The sequence below is a fragment of the Biomphalaria glabrata genome, chromosome 6 (assembly GCF_947242115.1).
Source record: "Biomphalaria glabrata chromosome 6, xgBioGlab47.1, whole genome shotgun sequence".
Taxonomy (NCBI): Eukaryota; Metazoa; Mollusca; class Gastropoda; family Planorbidae; genus Biomphalaria; species Biomphalaria glabrata.
Genome location: NC_074716.1, coordinates 44,310,701 through 44,336,160, shown reverse-complemented (window position 1 = coordinate 44,336,160; position 25,460 = coordinate 44,310,701). Strand labels below are relative to the sequence as shown.

Below are 25,460 nucleotides of genomic sequence, written 5' to 3'. Positions count from 1 at the left end.
TGCGCGCATTAATTTATTACACTTTTGAATGAATAGGGCATACGTGCGGAAAGACCTGAAGAAGTCTTGTTTAAGATAAATATTTTCTAGTTCTCTAGCCAAATTTAAATTATTTTCTTTTTATACTTTGAAACATTAGAACTGTCAAACTTGAGTTTTTTCCTGTGTGGCCATTTAGCCAGTAGTTCCTTCTCCAACAATATAGGTCAAATGTAAAATTTCTAGGGAAATCGTTAGAGCTGTTTTCGAGAATCGCGTCCAGGTTCCATTAAGGAGTGACCTGAATAGAAGCATTGTACAAAAAAAAATATAAAGGTAAACAAATTCAAACAACGTATTTAGTATTCACAGGCTTGAAATGGTTTTAATATAAGAGGTGTCTATTTTACTATTTACTTAATGAAGTCCTTTTAGTCTTAATCTTTAGTAAACAATGTGTACTGCTGGTATGTTAAAAAGCATGAGTTCTGGTATAAAAGAAAAATATTTCATGGTCTTTTTATAGAAGAAAATTTTATATGTGAAAATGACTATGTTGACAATGTTAATTACGGATGTCATAGCAATGTTTATGTTTTAATAGTGATTCAAATACGTACAGTCTCTCTTTTACATTAACATGTTTTTTGGATACAAACTTTTTATACTAACATTGAATTAACTTATTTTATTCTAGCTATCTTTCAATTTTAATCGCGTAATTGTCTACACAAGAGTTACCTCCCCTGCGTGTGGACTATTTCCTACATGAAAACAAAAATTAATTGTTTTGTTGGTTTGTGTGTTTTTGTTTTCTTTTTAACATTGATTCCTGTGTTGTCATTGAGCATGAGCTTGTATGCTTAGATGAGAAGTGATAGAAAAATCGATTGCAAAAATCTAAACTTACAAAAAATATACAAAGATACAAGAAAGATACAAAAATACAAGAAAGATACAAAAATACAAGAAAGAGACAAAGATTCAAGAAAGATATAAAGATACAAGAAAGATACAAAGATACCAAAAAGATATAAAGATACAAGAAAGATACAAATATACAAGAATAATACAAAGATACAAGAAAGAGGCAAAAAAATATACAAAGATACAAGAAAGATACAAAGATACAAGAAAGATACAAAGATACAAGCAAGGTACAAAGCGAGTTAATTTAGGCCTACTTGCTGTAAAAAGGAATGTTCAATATGCTTGAACAAGGAATAAAAATATAAATTGCCATCGGGGTTGTTCAAATTCTTTTTAAAGTATTTGCCTTATCGCCAGTTCAAACAAAAACGTTAACGCAGAACAGGATCGAAAAATGCATGCATGACATCAAAAGCGACAATCTGATTAATATACATCGTCAGCTTGGATGAAAATAGCAAATGTGTTTAAAAGAACGCACTTCGGTCAATCTCTACTCCTGAGCTTCAAGCAAGATTGAACTATTTCTAACTTCAGTTCTTCTAGGTAAAAGACAGATATAAACGAGCTGATTTGGTAAGAAAAAAAAAAGTAAAGTTCCCCTTTCAGACCTTGCGATCTATGGGGCAAATAATGTTAATGTCATCTGTTTCTTTGGCCAACGGTTAACGAGCAGGGTGTTATGTGGCAAGCACGACGACCAACCGCCTTTATTTTCTCCAACTAAAGTCAGGTACTCATTAGAAGCTGGGTGGACTCAGGGGCGCCATAAAAATCCAGAATTTCAAAATCCCAGTATTCACATAGATTCAAACCCAGGACCTCATGATTCGGAAGCCATGCGCTTAACCACTAAGCTAACGGGCCTTCAAATTTGTTGAGATAGGTAAAGAACAACTACTCTGATAAGATAAGTACAGACTAACTACTCTGATAAGATAAGTACAGACTAACTAGTCTGATAAGATAAGTACAGACTAACTAGTCTGATAAGATAAGTACAGACTAACTATTCTACGGGAGATAATTAGAGACTAACTAGTCTGATAAGATAAGTACAGACTAACTATTCTACTGAGATAATTAGAGATTAACTAGTCTGATAAGATAAGTACAGACTAACTATTCTACGGGAGATAATTAGAGACTAACTAGTATGATAAGATAATTACAGACTAACTATTCTACGGGAGATAATTAGAGACTAGTTACTTTAACGCACACGTTAAATAGAAATAACCGTTAAGGTGAGGAAAGTGTGGGTGGGGATTGTATATTGAAGTCGTAGCACTAGAGTAAAAGAGTGAACTGTCCTTAAAACAACTAGGAAAACTGGGAGGGGGTGGGGGGAATGTTCTTGTGAAGACCTGATCTGGTCAAACAGAGTTTTCTTTGAATGAGAGATGAGTCGTGAGAGGTGAATAGATCGATAGGCAGACAAAAATAGATAGATAGATAGATAGATAGATAGATAGATAGATAGATAGATAGATAGATAGATAGATAGATAGATAGATAGATAGATAGATAGATAGATAAAAAGATAGATAAAAAGATACATAGATAAATAGACAGACAGACAGATAGATAGATAGATAAATAGATACACAGATAAATAGACAGACAGACAGACAGACAGACAGATAGATAGATAGATAGATAGATAGATAGATAGATAGATAGATAGATAGATAGATAGATAGATAGATAGATAGATAGATAGATAAAAAGATACATAGATAAATAGACAGACAGACAGATAGATAGATAGATAGATAGATAGATAGATAGATAGATAGATAAATAGATAGATAGATAGATAGATAGATACACACACACAGAGACGCACAGACAAACATAGATAGATAGAGAGAGGGGTGGGGAAGAGAGAGGGAGGTAGAAGTTGTGTAACTTGTTAGAGATGACTAATTGTGTGTGTGTGAGAGAGAGAGAGAGAGAGAGAGAAAGAGTCGGTGAGAAATAAAGTAAGGATAAGAGCATGCAATGCATTATGTTGTTATAAGATTATAATACCGCAATGGAAAATGATAAAGAATTATTCAGCATTTTCTGACCTACGTAATAACAGGAAACACTGACTCTAATAATTATCAGATTACGACAATGAGTAATTACCTTCAGTTCATTATTTATCGACTCAAAATCCATTTTTCATCGTAACTCATTTCCTATGGCGGATTAAAAAAAAATGTGGGCAGCAGAAGTAAATCAATAATGAACGAGTACTAGAATTAAAGACTGCTTAGGATTGGGTGGAATCGATGCGGCCCACAAGTGGATGATGCTAGGCTGTCATCGGCACGACTTAACGATCAAACCTCCATTCCCTAGGTGAATCTTAACTGCTCACGTTTCAAGGAGAACCGAACTGCCGCTTGGATGAGCAGTGCGAAGCAGACAGTGATGTTTAGGGGCTTCTCTTTTATTGAAGCAAACTATCAAATAATCTCCTAATGAGTATTTTTTCCCCACTGATTTTAGCGTTTGGTAATGCCAGATTCTACTGAAATATTGAACACCGTTTGATATAGTAGCATCATATTATAATTAAGATGGTATGAATCATGGCTCTTGACTATAGAGTAGGGGTTCTCAACCTGTGGGTCGCGACCCCCTTGGGGGTCGATTGACGATTTGCCAGGGGTCGCCTAAGACCATCGAAAAATGGATTGTTATTGTCTATTCTTCTGTTGCTGTATGTATGTGCGGGGTGGGGCGGGGGGTCGCGGCAGAGTGGGGGATTGTAAAAAGGGGTCGCCGAGCCTAAAAGGTTGAGAACCGCTGCTATAGAGTATGGTGCGATGTTTGAATGTTAAAAAATGGAGATTTTACTCGTGGGTAAAAAGTTCATTCATTGTCTACGTATTTTTTTATAAAGATGATAAAGTTAAACAGCGTTTAAGACTGGAAAGTGGCAAGTACAATCTCTCAATCTCTTTTTCAATCTCTGTTGTTCTCTGTATTGATTGATACTATAATGCCTCAAACAAGCAAAATATAAATATTTTAAAAATAATCTAAAGGGTAGTACCGCAGAATCACTGCCATATATGTTAATATTTCATAAATAAGCTTCCTTTCTTCTATATAAAACAAAATAAGTTAATCACACTAATTGATTGACTAATTGTTAATTTATATTATGATTCATGTATATTCATCGACTATGAATAATTATGCAAAATTTTAACTAGATCCGGGAGAAAAAGGAGAAAAACGTTTAAAGGGAAATAGTTCCACATATCTCAATAAGTAGCCTTTATTTCCATTTTTCAATACTAAACGAAATAAATTAACTATCAATAATTCATTTCAAAATTGGTTAATTTTTTTTAATTGGTTCATGTTTTGTTAAGTTTCAACTTGATCCTAGAATGGTAAAAGGGAGACTTAACATTTCTCTTAGGGTTATTCTTAGCGACTACTGTAGAACTGACGACTGCAGGAGTATTCTGAAGTGCGTCTCTTGTCACTGGTCCCCCCTCCCCAACCGTGTTTACTGTTTCCCAAAGCACGACTAAAAAGTTTCGTTATTTCAAGTTCAACATGAACTAGGCCTGAACAAAGCTGGCACATGGGCCGAATAAAAACACATGAATCAATATTGATGAATAGAAGTGAAAACTTGATAGAGTTCCTTTAATGGAGTCGAAAATACCTCAATAACAAACGACTTCTAACACTGGACTGTGAGACAGCAACGTGAATCTAGGTCAACACATGAACTGATCCGTCTAAAAGATATTCACTGTACTATAAACGTTCACATAAGCTTTTTAGTTGTTCGGTCAACAAAGCTTATTTTATTGAGCCATACACATTCAACTAATAAACTGTGTTTTCTTTTACAACGTTTACAACGTCGAAATAAAAATATAACCTTTAGATGCATTTGATTGTCCACCTTTTATATAACTTTAATAAACTATTTAAGACCTTTTTATAGTAGTATAAACCATCACTCAAAGGACTCGAATGCCAAGTGAAGTTTCCCTTTCAGACCTTCTGATCCATGGGCAGATGATGTAAAGGTAATGTCTTTTTCAAAATAGTAACCTAGAAAATGTATGATTAAAAGAATCCGCAAGCATGCTATAATATGGAGAGACAATAAAGCAAACCAGTTGAAAGCCTTAAGATAACAACGTTAACGAATTGAACCCCACTGATTTGAAAGCAAGGCGCTGGACAGCATACTGGACCACCGTGTTCCCGTTTTATTTTATTTTTATTAGCGTCGATTTTTATACTAAATCGTAACCAAATCAATGATTTACTGCCGGTGTGTTACTATGGAAACGTCTTTTTCCGGAAAGGGGGGGGGGCAAACAATGGGTTTAAGATAACATTGACAGATTGGCCTGAGGAGAAGTCTGTGAAGAGCTCGGGCCTGTGTGGCCAGAAGACGAAGCTAAGTCCTTGCTGTCCACTCCATTGAAAACATGTCGTGACGTCATTGCTTGGTGAGCAAGAAGAGGAGACTAATAGTACTCACTGATAATGAACGATGGGCGCAAGTATTAAAGAAATGAAAATACCTTAACGACAACATAGCACAATGGATTTAATGTAAAAGTAAAAAAAACTTAGGAAATACTTAAAAAAAAAAAAGGTTATACGAAGTGTTATTGTATCAATCAGTTTGGATCAGTCGTGTAAATAAATGTGTAATGTCTCAAGACCAACAACAACAAATCTGTGCGACTAGATATATTTGTATCCATTGTTTTTGTTTAGAGCTACTGGGTGCTTTTAGCTTCCTCAAAACGCTATGGTTCTATCACTTATCTGGACCAGTTGGGGAAATGGGAAAAAAAAAGGGGGGGGGGAGAAAGTGATATCTGTGCAAATTTTACCTTAATCGGTTTTTAAAAGCATTCACAAAAGAAACAAAAAGTGGTAACGACCTGAAATTCAAATTCATGGTTCACGCCTACTTATGTCGTCACGCTAACCACTATTCTAGTGAATTGATTATGATTATAGAAGATTGTCTAGTTATGTATTGTTTGTTTCAAACTTACTTTAAATGCGTCGACATATAAAGGATACTAAATTAGCTTATACCACCACTGCAGTCAAGTACAATTTCTTTCCTTTGTTCGAGATACTAAACAAAATAGATAACTTCCAATAGTTTAACTAATTGGTTAATTTCTTTTATTGATTCTTGTGAAGTCAGGTAAAAGAAATAATTGTGCGAAATTTCAGCTTGATCCAAGATTGGTTGTGGGAGAAATAACTTGTACAAACTTTTTACCAAAAAGGCAGACAGACAGGGTTTAATAAGAAAACTTTGAACACATAAATATAACATTGTAGATTTACCAATATAAACCAAATATAGTGAATAGCAGTAGTCAGTGGTAGTAGAAGTAGTGAATGTTAATATCTGTAGCCAAAGGTAGTAGCCAGAGTTAAAGGTAGAAGCAGTAGTCAATGGTAGTAGAAGTAGTAAATGTTAATATCTGTAGCCAAAGGTAATAGCCAGAGTTAAAGGTAGAAGCAGTAGTCAATGGTAGTAGAAGTAGTGAATGTTAATATCTGTAGCCAAAGGTAGTAGCCAGAGTTAAAGGTAGAAGCAGTAGTCAATGGTAGTAGAAGTAGTAAATGTTAATATCTGTAGCCAAAGGTAATAGCCAGAGTTAAAGGTAGAAGCAGTAGTCAATGGTAGTAGAAGTAGTGAATGTTAATATCTGTAGCCAGGGCCGGTCTTAGGCCACTGCAACATATGCGGTCGCAGTGGGCCCCGCGGTTTCATAGGCCCCGCGCTAATTTTATGTGTAATTATTAATTGCAAAAATATATACGAAAAATTCCTGGAAATAACCTGCACTTATTAAAATTTCCTGAAAACTCATAAAAAATAGACAAATATATCATTTGTGTGTGTCATTCATTATGGAAAACGCCATTCCTACGCGAGATTAAAAAAAAAGGCAGTGTCAGCTTTCATGCGATAAAATGTAATAATCGGACGAATTTTCCTCATAACCGAAAGTTCCAACACTGTATTTACTTTTATAGTCACTGGAATATAAATATACCATAGGTTGCAAAGATTGGTAAAGTAAAATTAACTTGATCGCAATTTTGTACTTAGTAAAGAATGAATAAAATGCAAAGCCGAATGTATTTTCTAATACAAAATCTTAATTTTCATTTATTATCCTTATTCCCACCCAGACTAGGCCCCGCGCAGTTAGGACCGGCCCTGTCTGTAGCCAAATGTAGTAGCCACAGTTAAAGGTAGAAGCAGTAGTCAATGGTGCAATAAAGAATTAAACTATGAGAAGAGGAATATTATTTAAAAAAACTCGATTCAACACGTGACTTAGCTTTGGAGCCGATTTGCATAGGTAAGTGAGATTACTCATGAGCATGCGCAGTGTTCTCCAATCTGAAAGCTGTGTCGTTATTGAATCTAAGATATACCAACTGTTTGTGCAGCTGTTCTATTATAATCCTACTAATTTTATTTGTAATTTATATATTTTTATAGACTCGCTCCAAAAAAAAATGCTTAAATAGCATTATGTTCTGTAAGTGATCTTCGTGCTATTTTATATAGTGTTTTCCTTTTAATTTAGTTCGCAAGGAGAGAGAGAGAGAGAGAGAGAGAGAGAGAGAGAGAGAGAGAGAGATGGAGAGAGGGATGGAGAGAGGGACGGAATAAGAGAGAGTGTGAGTTGTTAAGTGCCTGGCTTTCGAACCTGGGCTCGGATCTCGATTAGGACTGGGATTTTGAATTTAGGGATTTTTAAGGCACCCCTGAGTGTACCCAACTTTAAAGGGTACTTGACTTTAAATGTTTGTTTGACATGTTTCGGATGTTCCTTCAGAGTTGAAGATAGTCTACTTCCTAGTCCAAACCTCCCGCAGGACGACGGGGGATGGGAGCGGGCAGGGTTTGAACCCTCGAAGGTCGATAAATCCGAACGACAGTCCAGCGCACAAACCGCACGACCAGGCAGCCATCCACTTTAGTTGGGGGAAAGTAAAGGAGGTTGGTCATTGTGCTGGTCATGACACCCTGCTCGTTAACCGTCGGGGGAAAAAAATAAGACTTTACCATCAAGGTCTGAAAGAGGAACTTCAATTTTTTTTAGAAGCATAGAGTGGTGAGAGAGAGAGGGGGGAGAGTGGGGAGAAAGAGATGGAGAAGAGTGGGGAGAGAGAGGGAAGCTGAAGGGTGGAGAGGACCAAAAAGTGGGCTAGAAAGTGGGATGGAGGGGTGTGAAAGAGAGTGGGAAAGAAAGAGAGGCTCCAGATTTAAATTGTAAGCTTCAGACGATCCTTCCAAAATAAAAACAATTACTTCCTTGCCCTACACTCATGGAAATTGGCTGGGAATGAGAGCGGATACCATCTTTACGACAGTCTAGAGCGGATATTCTACGACCATGCATTCATCACCAGCTATATATATTAAAAATAAGGCTTGTCTTCGAGTCTGAAGATTAATTATTTTTTGCAAAATTTCCCGTGGCTAAGCAGCCCCAGCTGTACCTACATATTTTGCCACACCCAGCGCAGGCATAACCATTGTCCGCCGGTGGTCAACTTTGATTCTCTTTTCGCCGTCTGCGTCTGTCCTCGGTAGCGGATTTTCTTTGGGGTCTCAAATGTGTATCCCAGCTTTAAATAACCAACCAACATCTACACAGGTATTCAACAGTTAATCAAGATAAGATAAACACGTCTTTAAATTGTGTTTAAAGCGTGGCCTAGTAATGAACCTGGGGGGTCCCACTGTAAAATCACCTGAATGTTTCTAACAAAGCTTACATCAAAAGTTGTTCTTAATGTAATGGCTGCATTCAGGTCTGAAAGCTTTGCACACAGCTGTCACAATAGTTGTCACAGCTACGCAAGTTCACATTCAGACATTGCATTTGATTTTGATAACTTAAGCATGTGTGTGCTTGGGGGGGGGGAGGATTAAAAGAGATTGCGGGGTGGGGGAGTGTAAATGTAACACGACTTTGAGTGAGATAACCGTCACATAAGGGTCTACCTGTGAGGAAAATGTAAGTACTCATAGCAGTGTTCTCCCAATGGATGCAATGGACATTCAGGAACTACAAGAGATAAGTCTATCTCAAATATTTGCCCATCAGAATACTATTGCCAGTAGTTCAGTAGTTTTTGTAAATATATATATACATTTATATGTCTATGAAAACAAACATATAACAAAGCAGACAAAGAGGTAATTAGGCTGCTAGGTAGATGAGGTACGTATTAAAGTAGACGGTACTACCAGACTCTATAAGAACAAAAGATTTTTAAAAGCATATATTTGCGAGTTTGTTTGCGCGCGAGTGTATGTGTGTGTGTGTGTGTGGATACGCACAAACAGCGACAAAGAGATATATAAAATTATTGCATGATCAATTTCATAAGTTATTCAATGCTTAATCGATTGATTGAAAACTATAATAAACGATTAACCATTAGCATAAAGAAGTGCGTTTTAACCTCTAAAATAATTCCATCCACAAGATAGAGCCATTGTATTAACAAACACCCGATGTCTAGCCTTCACATTGGCAAAAGAACACATCAAAGCCTGGATATCCGATTCATTTAACACGAAGGAATAGATTCGTAAATAGGTTCAGTGAAGCAGCTAGACTCTAGAAGGTTGGCTGGTAAATAGGTTCAGTGAAGCAGCTAGACTCTAGAAGGTTGGCTGCTTACGTGGGTTTACTCTTCATAAACCTTTCTTGTCGAAAAAAAAAAAAACTGCAACGCAAGCAAGCACACATGTTCGTTCAGGCAAGATTAGGATATTTTGATTAATGTCGAGTTGTCATGTATTTACATAAATTAATATAAGATATGAACCCTTGAAGTTATTTTTGTATATTAGCAGTAGTATTCTAGCCAATAGATTAGGACAGCACGATGTGTGTATATGTATATATATATATATATATATATATATATATATAAGGAATGTCTGATTAACCATTGGTATAGATAAACAAGGTACAAACAAATAAACTTTAGAAACACACATGATAAAACTACTAAAGTCTAAAAAATTCCCCTCCATTATTTGTAGCCTCCACATTTCCATCTCTCATAGTATGCCTGTATCTTCGTGGTGTTTCGAATAATAAAAATCTTTCAATAAAATTGAAATTCTACAGAAAGGTCATAGGTACCACATACAAAGACCGCATCACAAATGAAGACAGGATTAGTTCATCGATCGGACCCCACGATGATCTGCTTACTACTGTCAAAAAAAAGCAAATTAAAACTCTAAGGCCATATCACAAGGTCCTTTGGGCTCGAAAAACCTTCCTTCAAGGAACAGCACCAGGAAAAAGGGCAAACAGAGAAAGCGATGAGAAGACAACAGGCCTATCACTGAAAGAGACTAAGAGGCAAAGGACAGAGAGGAAAAGAGAAAGACGTCAGCAGATCTTGTGTGGTGTCCCAACAGGTCGAATAGACTAAGGGATAGGCGATGGTAAAGGAGAAGAAAATAAAAGTACCTCCTCAGACATTGGGGGTAAATGATGTAAATCTCATCTGTTCATATGTCCAACATTTAACAAGAGTGTCATGACAAACCACTTTTACTTGCCCAATGTAAATCAGGTACCCAATAGATTTGTGTCCACTCAGGGGCGTTCTAAAAGCTTAATGATGCACCTCGAGACTTCTCAGTTCCGAAGCTAAGCGCTTCAACCCTCGTCTAATATCAATACATGGCGTGAAATATTAAGAAACTGACATCCAAAGGTAGTAGTTTAGACTGTTCTATGAAGCAAGGCTATGGCACCTCTGTAAAAAGTGGGTACCAAGTCACATAGGTGTGACTGGCAACAAAATTGTAGACTTCTTGGCACACCAGGTAGGACTAACACCACCCACCTAATAGGCTGCGAGTCTTCATCAAGCTCTGGCTATAGTCCAAAAAAAATAGAAATGGAAAAGTGGTTTGAGTGCTGGGACAAGTCCCAAAAAGCCGGTGGAGTCTGGGAGTGCAAGAGGCGCCCTCACCGCATTTTCCCTGTTTTGGAGGCTGTCCAGGCCTGAGCAAGCGATTAAAGCACAGTGCAGGACAGGCCACTGTCCTGTTGGCCCGTATTTTTCAAGGCTATGGCCAAATTTTGACTTAATTCGCCCCCGCTGCGGGGAAAAAGGAAACCGTGTCTCATATTCATTTTGACTGCCCCAGACTCGACAGGTCTGTGAAACCAAAAATTCTCGACATGTATGCACTACGCAAAACGAAGGGTTTTTGTCCAGGGCTTTTGCAAGAGAGGATTTGAGCCTCTCAAGCCCTCACTCAAATGGAGTTTGATGATGATGATGGTACTGTCACTAAATAATAGCTAACATACTTCCTTTTATAACAAAAAAAAAATCATTTTAAAAATATACATTTAATTACTTTCTAGAACTAAATTCAAGAACGTCTATTCAAGAGACTCGGTCTATTTATTCACAGCGTTTACTTCTCTTCGTTTTTCAAAAAAATAGACTTGTCAATAGTCTTCAGCGACCCGAAAAAAAAGTTGGCAATCTTTATTGTGTCACAATACACCCAGTGATAAAATTATCACGTGATCTCTCGTCTGTCAACTGTAGAGCCTTTCAGACATTTCCACAGTTAGTCTTTTCTAAAGATCATATCTTCTGTTTGACCTAATCAACACAGCTAATCACTGGCACAGACAGAGAGTGTGTTGAACAGTTGAAGCAGTAATCAACAAAACATAAAGTAATTTAAACTTATCCTAAGCAACTCAGGTTCTTTTATCTCAGCAAGTATATATTTAACTAAGCAAAACACAACTTGTTACATAAAATTATAGGAAACCTATCACATAGCATAATTGTATACTTAGCTAAAATGAAACAGTTACATCAATATGCATTATAGGCTTATCAATCATTAACAATGCTAATAATTCCACAGGACCCAATATCTGAGCCGTACGCGAAGGCAACTGGTAGAGGCCATTTGAGCAGCATGTCATTGGAAGCATTTTAAAAGTAAACATTTTTTAGTCTTAGCAATAAAACAAAAAATCCTGTCAAATGAAACTGTTATATTTGAAACATCGAATCAGCGACCATATCTTGCGATAATTTTAAACATGTTTTGGTTGATTAAAAAAATTCTCAATTAATGTTTGAAATTTGTATTGAAATGTGTTTCAATATTGGCTCTTCAGCTCACATATATTTACAGACTATTCCATAATTTAAACATGAAATCTGGATAAAAATGATCACAATGTTACATGATGTCCTCTGCTGGCATGGAACCAACAAAGTGAGCCAGACAATACAATTCTATTTGTCCCTTTCAGAATTGGCCAGATGAGCGCATTATTAATGAATGGATAAGGCCCCCCCTCCCCCCATCGCCTGGAGCACTCGGCTAACAAAGGACAATTGAGAAAAAGGGGGGGGGGGAGGAGATACTAGACAACAATACCGTACTCAACGTAGGGTCATCCCGGCCCTCCTCTTTCCAGAGATCAACACACGCGTCACACTGGATGTGAAAACATGGGAGGGGGGTATAGGATGTACTCACAGTTCACTGTCATGTGATAATAAATTTATTACAGCTCAACACACAACATTTCGCCGAATAGGTCTGGCCGTAGGAAAAGACCATAGTTTTATGTATTTTACGTTTTAGTAACAGTTCCCCTTTCGAACCTTGCGATCTATGAGGCAGATAATGTAAAGACCATCTGTTTCTGCGGCCCACGGTTCACGAGGGTGTCATGTGGCCAGCACAACGACCAACCGCCTTTACTTTTCCCCAACTGTCATTAAAGCTTGGTGGACTCAGGGGTGCACTAAAGACCCCGAAAGTAAAAACCCCAGTCTTCACCAGGATTCGAACCCGCGACCCCCGGTTCGGAAGCCAAGCGCTTTACCATTTAGCGACCATGTGTTTTATTGGGAGGTGTTGGCAGGTGATGGAGCGGCAGACAGGCAGAGTTAATATAAGCTTTGTGTGCTGGCAGGGTTGGTTATTTTCTTTCACTTCTGCTCACAATGAATAATGAGGCAGTAAATGCTCAGTTCCAATACAGTCTACAAAGTCGTATAAAAATCCCGATGTCTGTCCCAGGACGAGACCCGGAAACCTGATCGTCATTCGAGTGTTTCGTAATGTCTCCGTCCTAAGTGAGTCTTAGATAATTGAGATCATAATTGATTTTTTTATGATCAGTTTTCGGAGTTGGTTCAAAGAACCGATTGCATGATCCCAAGGCACTAGGTTAGTGCATGTTTTCCTATATATTTGTAAGTCATTTGATTCGTTAATTTGTAAGTTATATTTACAGAATTTTCTATTTCTAAGCTACATTTTTTTTTGTGTTTCCTATTATGAGTAAGTTTCAGAGTAGCATTATCTTTGCAAAAAATATAAATGTATTTGTTAATATTTTATATAGACATTGTTCTAACTGGTGACGACACTGGTAGTGGTAATAGTTTGTGTGTAATTAACTGACGCGATTTCTACTTGGTGAATTGAAGTGTTTTGTTTCGTAAAGAGAATATCTTGTTATTTCTTCACCTAATCAAATATCTCCAGTATAATTTAGACATCTGATTTATCTTCTCAAAATACCAAGGCTTCTTAACCACTGAAACATGTTTATGCACTGGAACAAGTTTTAGGGACAGTGGGAATTGAGAATTTAACTACTCATGAAATCTGAGCTAGTAACTAAGCGCCATTACTTGTGTGACTTCAGATCTATGGGGCAGGTGATGGAGCGGCAGACAGGCAGAGTTGATATAAGCTTTGTGAAAAAAAAATCCAATAACAATTTTATATAATTAAAATTGGAGTTTCTTTACAAATACAATGTAGAATCGTAGATTGTACACTCTGCATATGATAGAATCAAGGACATTTAATCTGCATAGGACTGTACATTACAAGGACGTCGTTGGGACCTTCAGAGTTCAGTCAGGTGTGTGAAAGCTTTCTCCCTTTCTTTTCGTTACGAACTTTGATTCTTGATCAATTTAAGGAGAAAATTTAACGGTAAACATCGTAACTGGCTCGTCTGCTGATCTCGTAAACTGCATGGAGAAACCACGTGACCTTGTTTTAAGAAATCAAGTTATTAATAGATTTGTTTTGGGACTTAGTCAAAGTGTATTTATTCATAAAACCGACCCAAGAGTTTGATCTGACCAGTTCTTTCCGGCTCTCGAAACGTCTGCACATGAAGCTGAAGAGACCGAGACCTTTTGTTATAGTATGCCTCAACACAGACCTGTGACGTGGCAAAGAGCTTTTGGTCTCGGTCTCTACTGCCCACAGGCTGTGAGGTTGCAGGTCAGTGTTAGGGCCATGTATGACGCCTGGTCTCGAAGAGACTAGGTACCACTGAAATGGGGGCTTTGGCAATCCTGCGGCTTGTGATAAACTTGAAATGACATCAAGGTAGAAACAAGTTCGGTATAACTGTATGACCATAGTCCAACTCGTGTCCTTCTTATAGACTACATAAAGTACCATCTAAATCAGGGGTTCTCAACCTGTTGGTCGCGACCCCCTTGGGGGTCGATTGACGATTTACCATTATTATTATAGCTTTTATATAGCGCTACTTTCATGCTTATAGCATGCTCAGAGCGCTTTTGGTCCAATCTCATTTGTGGACCGGTGGGGGGAAGGGGGTATCTAGGAGTTGGTTTTCCGTGCTGCCTTTAGGTGTCGAACCTCGAGCCCCCTTCTAGGTAGCCAAGCCAAGCCAAGTTCAAGCGCACTTGGCCTCTCGACCACGCTTCCCACCGCTTCTATTGCTGTATGTGTGTATGTGCGGAGGTCGCGGAAGAGTGGGGGATTGTATAAAGGGGTCGCCGAGGATAAAAGGTTGAGAACCGCTGATCTAAATGGTATTAATGTCTATTTCGATCCTCTTTTTTTTTAACTACATCCTACCCTCCGTCCAGGGCCGGCCTTAGATAATTATAAGCCCTAGGCGAAGTGAATTTGGTGGCCCCAAATGAAATAGAAAAAAAAATAAACAAGATTACAAAGAGAGTTTGTGTTACACAAACTCAGAGGCGGCCCCCGTCGAAGTCGGATCCCTGTCGGATCTGCATATTCGCAAATAATATTCAATAGGTGATTTAATTTTGATGTAAAATGTTTTACACGTTTCGGATGTTCCTTCAGAGTTGAAGATAATTACTTCCTAGTCCAAACCTCCCGCAGGACGACGGGGGATGGGAGCGGGCAGGGTTTGAACCCTGGGCCATCCATAAATCTGAACGACAGTCCAGCGCGCAAACCGCACGACCAGGCAGCCATCCGATGGTCAAAAGTAATAATGTTTCAAAGATTCATTTGCCGTAAATTTAAATTTAAATTTAATAAAAAAATAGTAGATTAGTTTTAGTATATTAAAACATTACAATATTGATCAAAACGTTTGGAAATGAAAATCTACACTTTTTTTTTTACACTTTAAGTTTAGAAATTGAAATTCTACATCTTAATCTAGTCTATTTTAGTCTAAACTAGATCTAGAAATTCTAGATCTAGACTCTAAAATAATTTTAATTAGAATATAAATCCAGATCTAGATATACTGTAATAAAAATCTAGATCTAGTTTAAAAAATCTAGATTAGATCTAAATCAAGATATCATTCCTTTTTTAAACGCGAGTCACATAACGAGGCTTAATAAACATTACTATACCGAGTTCTTTTTTCATTTCATTTGAAGAATTAATTCCATATAACGTCAGAGGGAAAAAAAACACTACGTCACACGGCCTAGCTAGACTAAAAATCTCCTTCATCTATAAGAGCCATTTATCGAGTGTTCATAGACATTGGTGCACCGAGTGCGTTCTTTTAGCATTTCATTTAAAGAATTCATTCCATATGACGTCAAAGGAAAAAAAAAACACTACGTCACAAGGCCTAGCTAGACTAAAAATCACCTTTATCAACACGAGCCATTTCTCGAGTGTTCATAGACATTGGTGCACCGAGTGCGTTCTTTTAGCATTTCATTTAAAGAATTCATTCCATGTGACGTCAAAGGAAAAAAAACCACTACGTCACACGGCTTAGTTAGACTAAAATATGTTTTCATTAATACAAGCAATTTTTTCGAGGGTTAATAGAAATTGGTGCACCGAGTGCGTTCTTTTAACATTACATTTAAAGAGTCCATTCATATGACGTCAAAGAAAAAAAATTCCATTACCTCACAATAGGCTAGTACCGGTACCATAAAAAAAAATGTCTTTATTTACACGAGATATTTAACGAGGGTTCATAGACATTGGTGCACTGAGTTCTAATAGATATTATTTAAAAAGGATCAAAGCCACATTGTTTTTGCGTTTTGTCTGTCAGTCGGTCTGTCCGTTATCTTGATATAAAAAAAACAACTAAAAGTTATTAAAAATTGATTAACCTTTATTTTACGTTTCAAAACATCGCAATAATTTTTAGGTATGAACACAATTGAAAAGTTTATATAATAGATTGTTCCGGATGTTTGTATAAATAGTAAAAGAAAAAGAGAATTTCAGATAAATGTAATACCGTTAATTAAATTTTTTGGATGGTCTCGTATAAAAATGAGATGTACTACAGCCACGTGGAGAGATTTTCATACCTTACTTTGGTGTTTGGATTCTGTTTTCCTTAAAAATCGGAACATAATATTAACGATAATTAGATTTTTTAATGTTTTAGGTAGAAAGTTAAATGTACTGTAAGAGAGTAGTGAGTTAAAATATTTTTCATAAAAATCCGTAAAAACATTATTTCGTAAATGAGAAGATTATTTGTTTATTAATTAGAAGAGGGAGTTCAAACAATTATTTGGCGTTAGTAGATTTTTAAATAAATTCGGAAATTTCTGGCGACGATTTGTAAGAAACAAAATCCGGAACTTTCTTTATCGATTACAAAACTTCTATGTTATGTTTTACAAGAAAATTAAATGTCTAAGAAGTAATTTTCAGTAATCAATTCTAGTAAATTACTTTTTTTAAAAGCCTTATGCGATTTCAAACAATCATTAGGCATAATTCATGTTTTATAAAACAATATCCGGAACATTTTTACACTTAATGAAATATAAGTCAGTATAGAGATTATGATTTAGCATTAATATGCTATTTACATAAAAAACGGAACAACATATTATTGATAATGTGTTTTTGCAACGTTTAAGCATGGAAATTGAATGTAATATAAGTTAGAAGAGCAAACAAACATTTGTTGGCGTTGATTAGTTTTGCACAAAAAAATCCGGAACAATCAATTTTAGATACTTAAAACTATTGAGATGTTATGGGAGGAACATTAAAGGGTAAATCAGATTTTCAATAGCTTTTAGAGTTCTAGTTTTTTAAATCTAATCGTGACGGACAGACCGACCAACAGACAAAACGCACAAAAATAAGCTTCTTTTATTCGGATGGGGGCACTAAACAAAAAATAAATAAAATCTGATTTTTAAAAAAAGTTTAAGGAATTGGTTTAGCACCTGATCATGTTGCGACGTTACGCTACTGCACGAAAATCGCTGCATAAAAAGTCCATTTAAAAAAATGTGCGTGATATTTACATACAAAGTGCATTATTAGCCTTTATAAACAAACAGAAATGTTTTCTTTTAATTTTAGCAGCTAGTTGACCAGAAAAAACGTCTTTAACTATTATTTGTATTTGTTGTAAACATTTCCTGTACATTTTAAAAATATATTTGACTTAGTGATACTGAAAATACACAAAAATTGTCCATCTTTGTTAGCATATTGTAACATTGCCTCCCTTACATTTACGTAATTGTTTTAGAATTGGTGTATTTTTATGAAAAAATCGCTTGCATAATTAATTTTATAAATTAAACGGTTTGCTTTTAGAAAACCAAAAGTAGCCGTTGCACCTAAACTTTTCAAGCCGGATTTAATGATGAAATAATATTTTTCATATCTCTTCTAGTTTTTGAGATCTGAGTGTGACAGACGGACAGACGGACAGACGGACAGACGGACAGACGGACAGACGGACAGACGGACATTTTGCACAAACCTAATAGCGGCTTTTTCCCCTTACGGGGGCCGCTAAAAAGTGAAAAAAAAAGTTACGCATTTTATAAAAAAAAAAACTGGTGTGCTCCAACAATAACATTGAGGACAAATTTCGCTATTTAATCTCTAAAAAATTGTTATGAGTCCTGTGCGAGGCCCCACCATTCGGAGGCATTGCGCGGCAGCCTATTTTGCATAGGTTTAAGGTCGGATCTGCCCGTTCCGAGCAAGAGAAAATTTAAAATGATACAGTAATATTTTTGATTTAGCACAGTCGAGAAATATTGTTTATTTATGTCTTATCATAGTAACACACGCATACACAAACACTCAAACATTTAGATAGATTGACAGATAGATGGACGAATAGACGGAATGACAGACATCAGCATTAGATAGATAGACAGACAGACAGAATGACAAACAGACATACGGATAGATTGATGGATGGATGGATGGATGGATGGCGGACGGACGGACGGACAGACAGACAGACAGACAGACAGATAGATAGATAGATAGATAGATAGATAGATAGATAGATAGATAGATAGATAGATAGATAGATAGATAGGTAGATAGATAGATAGATAGATAGATAGATAGACTTTACTCCAGACATCATAACACTTCGCGATGTCATGGTAATTATAACTTGATACCACTACCGCCAAGTCTTAGTTGGGCATGGCAACACTGGCCATGTAATTAAACTCACCCCAGAGTTGTAGCCCTTGCCCTGCCCTCTCTGTGTCCCCATGTAGCCTTTGCAAATAGACGAACGGAGAGAAGAGGGGGGGGGGAATGTGGGCGAGCGACGCCCACCTGTGTGACTCTCGGTGGCTCAGGTGTAATGTAGTGTCGGTAACAGAATCGATTTCAGCGTACAGCCAACCATGTAATAAAGCTTTATGACCCCCCCCCCCCTATTTTTTTTTCATTAGTATGTTCTCCACATCCTCCCTAACCTGCCAACCGAACGTCGAGTCACGAACCTAAACATAAACATGTATCAATTACGAAGCCATGTTTTAGACCTATGTCTGACAAATAGACGATAAGTAAATATAATAATTTTCTTATAATATAATTCAAACAGTAGAGGACCAAAATAAGTTCATCAATGGTTAAAATGAAGTATACTAAAAATAAAGTCTGTGTGTGGAACGGAGGAAGAAATAGTATGCTACACAAAACTCAAATACAATTTAATTATCTGATATAAACATTTCATATGTAAATTATGAGTTACTCTGGTGTGAATGTATATTTTGCTTTCTATAGTTATCAGGTTGTGTTTAGTGTAATGCACAAATTGTAAGACGAATTTTCTAATGGACAATAAAGATTATTATTATTATTTAAAAAAACAACAACAATGCTATCTTCTACAGAATAAAACAAAAGTATGGAAAAAAGGTCCTGGTGTCAACCTTGAGTCAATCGTTTTAAATCATTTGATCATCCAAAACAGATCAGAATCTCAACTGGGGCCCTCATCCCCTCTCCTCTAGCTTTCCTGATCAATATTAAACAAAACAAAAACAAAAAAAAAACATTAAAAAAAAAAACAACTCACGTACAGCTTGCGGCGCAAAAGCTTTGTACGAGATCAATGGGATAAAAATAAACATGACATAAGTCAGAATTTATTTCAGGAAAACAACAAGGAACCTGAATCCAAAGAGTTAACACCAACTAGAAGTTATACAATAGAATCACACTGCCTACTAGACGTTATACAATAGAATCACACTGCCAACTAGAAGTTATATAATAGAATCACACTGCCAACTAGACGTTATACAATAGAATCACACTGCCAACTAGAAGTTATACAATAGAATCACACTGCCTACTAGACGTTATACAATAGAATCACACTGCCAACTAGAAGTTATACAATAGAATTACACTGCCAACTAGAAGTTATACAATAGAATCACACTGCCAACTAGAAGTTATACAATAGAATCTGACTGTCATGCCTATGATCTATATTTTTAAAGCGTCTGAAACATGCGTGACTTCTAAGTCTCTGTGTATTTGACTCAAACTCTACACAATGTCTCGTTCATTTAAAAAAAACAACAACACCGTAGAAGATTTAGAATATAATGCGATAATACCTATACTTAATAAGGATAAATATAGGCCCTTTTGTAAACACATATCACTAATGAAATAAGGCTGTTGTAGATACTTCATTTGCTAGGCGCGCATATTGAATTTCAAGTATCTTATAGCTGAATTGACACCCTGGTAAATGAAAATCTATTGAATCTCTATTTAGATATTAGCTATGCGATGCCTATTCAAGCTTTTTAAAGCGCAATTTAGCTTGCATTTTCAATTTTCTTGGAGCTAGACTCAGAAGCTTTCTACACATGGCACTTAAAAGTTTCCTTTAGGATTTCTTTTCTGCCATCAAGACTGCAACATGTCTGTCATCAATCTAACTTATTTGATTTGTTTGTTTCGTTCAAACAGCATGTTGACGTTAAAATACTAGTTTTGCAGCCACACAAAGAAACGTATGTAATTTAATCCCCAGTGTTCTTGTTTTTTAAGTTGAGCCACTTGAGTTAACCGTCACACCTACAAACCCTTGAGCTGTGGCCCTAGTGTACCTAATCCGTTTGTATGATAATAACTATGGTCTGCTATGCTGAAATGTTAGAGTTATGTTTTTCTTTTCATTGTTATAAGTTTTTGAAGGGATGAAGTCAGGGAATGAAAGAGAACGGAAAAGAAAAGAAAGCGATTAGGGAAATGGAGAGAAGGACTACGAGAGAGGGGTATGAGTGGAGAGACAGAGAGAGAATTCTAATTCAGAGGTCAGAAAAACTAGTGAGAGTCGGGCGTATGAAGGAAGAGATAAGTGTGAAAAAAAAAATTGGAAAGAGGGTGAAAGAGAGAGAGCGAGAGAAAGAGGGAGAGAAAGAGAGCCAATAAAGCAATTTATTTTCAGTTAATAAATTTACTTGGATTAAAGATCAATATAACAATCTAAGTTGTATAAAAATGATCAACGAATAACCCAAGAGTGAAAAGATAACCTTTCCGAAAACAGTTCTTTATCGCATAATTAAAGAGTAAACTTAATTTAGACTAATATTGCTGTGAAACTGGGGAACAGTGCAACGGGCAATCCAACAAGTAGAATGAGAGAGGGTGAGTTTAATACCAAATAAAGGACGGAAATGTACAACATCAGGCAAAAGGGAGGAGGAGGTAGTTCATGAACAAGGGGTAAATCTTAGTGAAAAGGAACCATAATTATAATTTGATATGAAGAACAAAGAACCATGATACGACCACTGCGACAACCAGCTGCTGTTTACATCAAATGTTAATTGAACCTGTAAACATGTTTTTCTCTGGCCTTAATCATGTCGCCATTTTTAGAAATATGATGCAATTATTTCAGAACGAGGACGACTTCTGCAGGTCAATGTTTCGCATTTTTTACTACGTACTAGATGAGAAATAATTATAAATTTCAAACAGATTCTCAACCAATGGCCAAAGTAAAGTTCCATGTTGAGCGAATAGAATTAAACGAGCGTCCTGCTACACGAGCTATTACATAAATGTTTTATAGAGACTAGCGACTTGGTCACGGGCAATCGTAAATGACGCACCGTGTGCGTACGAAAGTATGCGATCTCTAGCAGACAACTGATAGCTGGGATGCTTCGGACAAGGGGCGTAGTCCAAACCGATAGATTGCGTGGTGGTGAGGAACAAGCCGTCCTAGCCTAGCTCCGTGTCTGCCACTGCTCAATAAATGCTTACTTCAGGCGGTTTAGAGAACACAGGGTGTCGCCACTGCATAAAGAAAAGTAACTATTGTATGTACTGCAAAAAGAAAAGTTTTGTTTTCAAATCTTTGTCCCGTGTGAATGTTCATATATCCTAACTCTTAATAGATGTCGCTTTTACTCCTAACTTCACCATCGGATTCTGTCTTGGACAACTCTCACTGACTGGGTCCATGTCCATTCTGCCGTCCTGACTTCTTGTCATGTCCATTCTCTTGTCCTTGTTTTTTTTTTGTTGTTTCTTTGCCGTGTCCATCCTGCCAACATTGCTTCTCATTCTTCAGTAGCAACCAAAACAAATAGAGGTTTGCCCAATGATGCCCACGATCATGACGCCGCAACGTCCCAGTTCCATAAGACTCGATTTTTAATTCCTTTTTAGATGCGGCCCGTTACAAGGATGTAGGCAAGCCACAAGATCAAAGAAGGTTACCCACTGTCTATTCTACTTGTTCTTATTTTATTGATAAAGGGGTTATTTTTTCCCCTCAAGGAAATGTTATAGTAAAGTAAAGTTCCCATTTCAGACCTTGTGGTCTATAGGGCAGATGATGTTAAGGTCATCTGTTTATGTGGCCTACGGTTAACAAGGGTGTTATGTGGCCAGCACAACAACCGACGCCTTTACTTTTCCCCAACTAATGTCAGGTACCTATTAGAGCTGGGTGGAGTCAGAGGCGCCTGAAAATCCCGAAATTAAAAATCCCAGTCATCACCAGGATTCGAATCCATGACCCAGGTTTAGAAACCAAGCGCTTTACCGCACAGCCACCGCGCCTCCAAATGTTATAGTGTTGTTTTATTTTACCTCAAGGAAATGTTTTAGTGTTGGGTTTGTTTTGTTTTACAATGTTACATAAATTATGTTGTCACGTAGTGTAAGACTGAACAGCCCTATCAGTAAATCACACAGTCCGGTCATAAATATTGGGCTTAAAGATTAATCAGTTGTTAATTCGAAGATCAATGGGGAGAGTGAGAAGGGGGGGGGGGAAGCGAGAAAGAGAAAGAAATGGGAGAGAGAGAGAGCGGGAGGGGGAGAAGAGAGCAGCGTGTGTGTGTTTGTGTGGGCGAGTGGTTAGAAGGAGAGGTGGCCTCTCTGCAGATACAAGGGATACAAATTAACAGGAAAACACAGCAGGAATTTTATTACAGCGTGTAATCTTATACTGAAGGGCATTTCAAATTACAACATGTTCCGGCAATTACTAAACTTTCAATGGTTAGGGTGGACACAAAGACAAAGGAATAGCATTAACTATTAAACAATTAAGTTATAGGTTCAGAAAGAAGATAAAGGAAAGAAAGAAAAGAAAAGAAAGACTGGAGAAAAACAATGAACAAAATAAAAGAAAAATATTTTTTTCGAAAAAAGCTTATCAAAAGGGAGGAACTCCACATTTACAACTATATATCTCAATAATGTAGAATTTATGTCCCTTTTCGATACCAAGCAAAACAATTAATAGACTAATTGTTTAATTTTTCATTGATTCATGTTTTGTTAGGTGCATTAAAAAATGTGTAAAGTTTCAACTTGATCCGAGTATTAATGTGGGAGAAATAACGTGTTAAAAATGAATACTAGTATACATGTATAAAATGTATAAGCTTTATAATAAAAGATCATCTGAAGAAGATAGTTTTAATAGGAATTCTACGCAATTATCGTATTAGTTTAGATCTATATGTGTGTTTGAGAGAGAGAAAGAGAGAGAAAAGAAAGAAGAGGAAGGGATATATCTAACATATATAAAATGTACATATATTGCTTATGACACATACCTTGCTCATGTGTAGTTCCAACAATTATCAATGTAGATCCTTCAAGAATAGGACAAGGAAGCTATCCTTATAAATTGTCATCAAGAAACAGAAATATCATTGCACTGTAGAAGAGGATAGACATTATATGTCAATAAAAGCTACAAAGTAGAATGAAATAGAAATAACAAAACAAGCACAAATCGTTATCAATTCTCCAACCAACAAATGTCAAACTCACGGCCAGCCCCTGGGGCTGTATGCTGTGATTGACTTTATAGTTGTTTTCTTTTTCTTTTCGATGGGTAGAGTGGACGCTGTCCAGAAGTAGCTAAAAAAGAAACGCCTCAAAAGTAACCGTAGGTAATTTCCTAAGCCAGGCACGTTCTGTGTTGTTAGTTTTGATGTTTTATAATCAGGTTGACCTACATTCGAGGTCCACGATAGACGCACGAATCATGACCTGGCATAGTTTGAACCAAAAAACCAATTACGAGACGGCAAAGTTGAAAAAGTTTAGATAAGCAGAAATGTTTGGAAAGACACATTCATTCACAAACTGAGTTGAATTAAGTTTTATACAAGGCTTATATCAACGGACTCTGTCTGGTACAAATTTTGTAAACGTTATTTCTCCCAACACATTATCGGATCAAGTTGAAAGTACAAGCCTGAGTATGGAAAAAGACTCTAGTTCTTCGCAAGAGACAATAGAGAAATGGAGAAAACGGATGGCAGATCATGCGTGGTGCTCCTACGGTCCTACAGACTAAGGGACAGAACAGGAAATCAGTGATGCCCAAACTACGACCCGACTGTCATATCCGGCCCCTATCAAGGGGGTGGGGGGAAGGGGTGTTAGGAAACCTGTGAAACTGTAACATCCTAACAAGTTTTTGCGATTATACGTTTGTCATGGAGCGTGGACAACAAGAATAAAAATGATGCGTGTATTTCAAAATGTATCCGGGTTCGATCACCGCTCCTGAAAAGTTCAAGAATTAGTCATAGAGTACCATATATGACTTTTTTTCTGAACAAGTGCACAATACAACTCGTTGACTACGTTGACTGTAGCGAGTTCTCTTTCTTTTGTGTCATGGAATCAGGTCAACAGAGGCGGTCAACCATACAACTAGTGTCAGTTCAACAACAACATTGTCTCCGCCCCCTCCCCTCTCCCTATCTTCGATATTCTCACCATTTCTTTCTGAAAAAAAGATGATGACTTGATATAAATACATAAGTTTTGCCAGTTAGTACTTATAAGCTCTAGCGATGACATCAAATTGTACTGTTAGTTGGTAGGGGCAGACGATAAGTGGGCGGAGAATTCATATCCCCCCCCCCACCCGTCAATACAGAAAAGTGTTGTCTACCACATGGGTAAACTGTGGTAAAGTATCGTAGATGACAAACTACTGAATGACTGAAATATGTAATGATTATGTGTGCATATAAATCTAGCTCTAGCGTTCAGAGCGTAGACTTATTTGGAGTAGAAATGTCTTGTCTTGTACGTTAAATTCTTATGAAAAATACTGCGTCATGATGTTGAAATATGATGACTATATAACGAATTGTTTTTGCCGGAAGTGGTAATAATTTAAGCACTGCCCTACATACGAACTGTTTAAAATGGCAATCTTCTCAAATCCATCATTTGAGATATTGAGCCCAGCGGAACAGTGTTGGGGAAAGTAGGTCGTTGTGCTGGCCACATGACACCCTGCTCGTTAACCGTTGGCCAGAGAAACAGATGGCCTTATCATCTGCCCTATACATCGCAAGGTTTGAAATGGGAACTTTTTTTTTCACTTTAGAATCAGACCTACAACAATAATTATTTTTACCGTTTAGCGCAA

The 25,460-nt window shown here is 36.9% G+C and overlaps 1 protein-coding gene across 4 annotated transcripts in view; it reads right to left on the bottom strand.

Annotated features, from left to right (window-relative positions):
* Window positions 1-25,460, bottom strand: part of LOC106057528 (uncharacterized) — a 75,864-nt gene that overhangs the window by 28,011 nt on the left and 22,393 nt on the right. For all 4 annotated transcript variants that reach the window (XM_056032207.1, XM_056032204.1, XM_056032208.1 and 1 more), the window contains exon 2: window positions 23,617-23,720. The gene's annotated coding sequence lies outside the window, so the exon portion shown is untranslated. The remainder of the gene's footprint in view (window positions 1-23,616; window positions 23,721-25,460) is intronic.